We start from the raw sequence: 4,756 nt of genomic DNA on the forward strand, positions 1-4,756 counted from the left end.
AACTCATATCTATGCGCAATGTCATAATTAAATGCCTTATGCACGATTGCCGCAAGCAAAAGTCCACATAGGTGTACCTGGGCGCTCATTAGCGACGTACCTCTCCGGGTGCTGAGGGACTCGCACGCCGGCTGCAAGACAACGAGCCATAGCAGGCGGTTAATACTCGTTTGGTAGTTTCCTCATCCATGTACCTATACTATACGCTAACTATCTTAATTTAACCCCCTCCCCCCCCTCTCTCAGGGACGGTCCCCTTAAGGGAAGCTGCTCTTTTTAGTATGTTAATTGTATTTAGCCAAAATGCTTAAGAAATTACCATGGAAATTATTAGTTAGGAAGCCTAACTAGAAATTATATATTTAGAAACATATAAAAACTGATGATAAACTTTGTTGGTTGTTGCCAACAAATTTAAGGTGCCAGCTAGAAGATAAGGGTCTTAAGTGTTTGTCTCCTAAGTAGCCATACAAAATTTAATGAAAGAGAGTCCCCAGTGTCATACTAAATATGTCGGTGTGCTATACAAATGCACAATTGTTTAGCATGCACAAAGTGTAGCCTCAACTGTGCATAAAGCGAAGGTGTCCTCTTGGTGTGAGGAGCAATAGGACATGATAGGACATCATCCCAGCATGATTGGGTAAATGAACCCTTAAATATTTGTACTTAAATTTTTAATTAGGTTATTATATATTTTTTCTTTCAGTTGTAGTGATAGTACCAAATTCCAATTTTGAGTAGAAGCAGTAATAGTAATAAAAAAGAAAAATAATTAACCTTTAAACTAATCAGTTGAAATTGAAATTTCCATGCGGAATGTTGATAGAATTTCACAATTAGGGTGATGTGGGTGCCATCATGGACACTTGGACAAGACAAATGGGCTATCCTGTGGTGAATGTGGTGAGGTCAGCCCCCCGGGCACCTTCACTCTAACGCAGGAACGCTTCCTGCAAGACCCAACAGCTGAATATGAGTAAGGCCTTTTCTTTTTTTTTTTCTTTCTTTTTCTCTTTTAAAAAAAGTTTGATTACTGCAGTACCTTTTCCATTGATAATATGATATAAGATTAACTTACTAGTATAGATTGATTCAATAATTACTGGCGTCTTTGATGGAGAACAACACCTATGTAAATGTGGAAGTAAATTGACTGATTTCCACATAAAAGTTGAGGAAATATATTATTCGATGTTAGCCAGTGTGAAAACCCCAAAATTGTCTCATCTTTTCATTCACACTATAGTATTAAACCCTATGATCTCAATGACGTAACCCTCATGTCATGAAAAATTTGGCTTCAATGGCAGGTAATATGAACATGTCACCATAGCGGAAATATAGCTGTAGTCTGGGATGATGTGATTAGACTCTTGGTATTTAGAAAGGGACTTTTGCATTATTTCCATTGATAAATAAGTGTGTAACATAGTATCTGTGAGTTATGACATGGGGGAGTGCTGGCTCTAGGGAGGATTCCATTTCCATGCTCAGCATCCCATTCCTGCCTGTCTTGAAAAGCTGCCCAGGTTGTACTACAGAAAAATTTGGGTGTTACAGAAAAAAGACGCAAAAAACAAAATGTTAGTTTTTTTATTATTATTATTATTTTTAGTAGTAGTAGTAGTAGTAGTAGTAGTATTTTTGCACTGAGTTATGGACTACCTAGAAAGATGATATGGAGTCTGTGCAAGGAAGACAGTCTATTAGTATTTGTATAAAACAAATTAAATGACAAATATAGTCATTGATAAAAAAAGAGAAAGTAACATTGCAAAGGGGAGGCATAAAGTCTTGTCACTATGTGTTTGCATGCTCCTGGCCTACAAGCCACACACCTGCCAGAGTGGCTGCTCATGTAAGCCTAATGCCTGTATTTTAGCCATATGATTGCCATGAAGCATCCAAATCCAGTGGGTTAATAACTGACCATGGCATTGCTATTTAGTGTTGTTCCTTTTGATTACCTTCTGAATATTTTTATTGCATCTGGGTTATCTATTATCACAACATATTTTTTTTATTATTTATTTTTATTTTTCCAATACCAACAGTCCATCTGAGTCAGAGTTTGGATATAGATGGGGTATCCCTATTGGATACATTACTTCTCACTCTCCTCTTAAGAAAACCTGGCACTATCTGGAGCAGGAGTCAGGTATGTACATTATTGAGATGCTTTGTTTTTCTTTCTTTCATAGTTTGGATGTTTTTCTTTCTTTCATAGTTTGGATTGAGTGTTTTTTAAACTACATTATTTTATGGTCTGGTATGAAACATCGCTTATATTGATGAACTTGTTTAATTTTATGAATGTGGAAGGAGGAGAATTTGTAATGCATTTCCTTTTTGTCTGCTGAACCTGTTTTTATACAGGTATTCCTCAGCTTATACTATAGTTCCCTTCTTTAATCTCTACAATGAAAATAACTTGAAAAAGACAATTATTCCCATAAGAAATAACTATTCCTCATCCTTCTGACCTGGCTTCATGAATCAAAATACTGGAAAATCATTGAATTCAGAGAAATAAAAATCCTTTGAATAAATGTAATGATTTATGAAATTGTAATACACAGTAATATAAGATAAATGCCAAGCTCTCTTAAAAGTTAGAGAAAAGCTTGATGAATGACAGTGGAGGGGAGCTTAGCCATTCAAGGGCCTAGGGAGGGGATCCCTTAAAGGTCTATGTAAGTTCTTATACATTTCTTGGATCCCTTGTTCTGCCTTTTCCAGTGCTGCTTTTCAAAAAGAGCTATCCAAGTATGGCTCGTTTGCTGCTTTTGTTTTTCTTGTGTATATTTCTACAGTGAAAACAATCTGTGACTTTCGTACAACTTTCAGATTTCTTTCCCTGTTCAGGTCAGCTTCACTGAAGATGTCAAGTACTGCATCTATAAGGGAGAAAAACTTGGAAAGCCACTTAACACTCAGTTCTTTTATGTTCTTTTTCTTTTCCTTCTTTGTAAAGTGCTTTTGCTGTGTGATGTATTGTTGTAATGAATATCAACAAGTTAAAGTGGTTCAGATCTTCAGTCCATATAGCCAGCATTTCTCCAATTATTTAATTGCATTGCTATGAAAATGACACATAAGTGTACCTGTTTGGGAACTCAGGGTTACAGTTTTTATTAACTATTGTTTGCCTAGATTTGTTGCACAGATTAGTGCATCAAGTTAAGTACTTTTGCACAGTCAAAATGGTGTATAACATTGTTTCATAGAAAGTGAGATAATTTTGCACTTTCTTTTCTACTTGCTATCTATCAAATTATGGGTGGGCCCCAATAGAAGAGAATAGAGGTCGAGGGGGAAGGGGCAAGAAGTATTTGGAATCTTGAGAACTGCTCACTGTCACATTAAATCTTAAAGCGTTTTAAGCAGGGGAACGCTTGGCAAGAATTCTTGCCAAGCGCTGTACCGTTCCCTGCTTAAAACGCTTTCCAAGGCATGCAGGACCTCTTCAGTGATGCCAGACATGTGGAAGTGTCTTTTTATAAAGTACAAATCATAACAGTCCTTGATGAGCATAGAAATATCAAAATAACACCCCCGGGAAAAAATTTAAAATTTAAAAAACATACTTGGGGGGGGGGGGGGTAAAAGAAATTTCCCAAACATTCTAAAAAGGTAATTTTCCCTATATTATTTATGCTTTAAAAAAATAAACCATTCCATTGACACCCCTTTACGCGCTTATCAAAAAAATAATTCCCAATTAAAAAGGGCCTAATTCCCTATATCCTTTTTAAGGTTAAAATAACAAACTCAAATTAATTAAACAAAAGTTTCAAACCAGACTTTTTCACTTGAAATATTCTTTATTTCATAAAATAGCAGATATATTCTCGATTTAGAAAGACGAGAAGTTTAACGATAAGAGGAAAATTGTTCATCTTATAATCATTTATTATTCATAAGTAAAACTTTATTCCCATAATCATTATCTTTCGTTTTCAATTAATTTCAATTTCTTTGAATATGATTTTAAGAAAATTATAGAATCAGATACCATGAAAAAATTATTTATCTGATAAGATATTAAGCGGAGTTCCTGGCCAGCGCCCGCATTCGAAGGATAGTGACCAGTACGGTACGCGACTGACGCCGTTGCCATGGTGACGGTACACCGTTTGAGTTAGCAAGCGCAAGTCAAGCCATCTACGGAGGTCGCTTGAGAAAGCAAGCGAAATGCTTGAGTTAGCAAGAAAAACGCTTGAGATTTCAGGCAAGAACTTTCCCTGCTTAAAACGCTTTTAGTTTGGAAAGAACATTTTGACATTATTTCAAATCATTTGTATCTTAACCCACTTGCGCTGGCTGTCCCACTGGTGTGATGCTAGATTGGAGCTTGGCCAATCCGGGAACCTGTCCATGTGCTGATTTTGATACCACCCGGAAATGGTGATCATCGCCCTCCAAATGGACCGTCGCAAGTGGGTTAAAGAATAGTGAGAGCCATGAAAGGAAATTGAAAATGCTTCAAACAAGAAGACTGTATTCTCATGGGCAGACTATTATTATGCCAAGTAAATAAGAAAAATAAATCTACATATATATTTCAGTGCAAATAAAGGTAGATCCAGAAGTCAGCTGGGTTAAACTGAACATCAACCAAAAGGGCTACTACAGAGTCAATTATGAACCAGCCATGTGGGACCAGCTTGCAGACCTCTGTGCTGAGCAAGTAAGTGTGTATTAAGTAGACCATTCATGATTATAGAGTATGATGTGTAAAGTAAGAGGTAAC

At 36.4% G+C, this 4,756-nt stretch overlaps 1 long non-coding RNA gene across 1 annotated transcript; it reads left to right on the plus strand.

Annotated features, from left to right (window-relative positions):
- The first annotated feature begins 820 nt into the window (after positions 1 to 820).
- Positions 821 to 4,715, plus strand: LOC138861149 (uncharacterized). The gene is made up of 3 exons (XR_011398460.1): positions 821 to 979; positions 2,058 to 2,161; positions 4,572 to 4,715. It is a non-coding gene; the product is annotated as an uncharacterized lncRNA (long non-coding RNA).
- The last annotated feature ends 41 nt before the right edge of the window (positions 4,716 to 4,756 follow it).

The sequence above is a fragment of the Penaeus vannamei genome, unplaced genomic scaffold (assembly GCF_042767895.1).
Source record: "Penaeus vannamei isolate JL-2024 unplaced genomic scaffold, ASM4276789v1 unanchor1597, whole genome shotgun sequence".
Classification (NCBI taxonomy): Eukaryota; Metazoa; Arthropoda; class Malacostraca; order Decapoda; family Penaeidae; genus Penaeus; species Penaeus vannamei.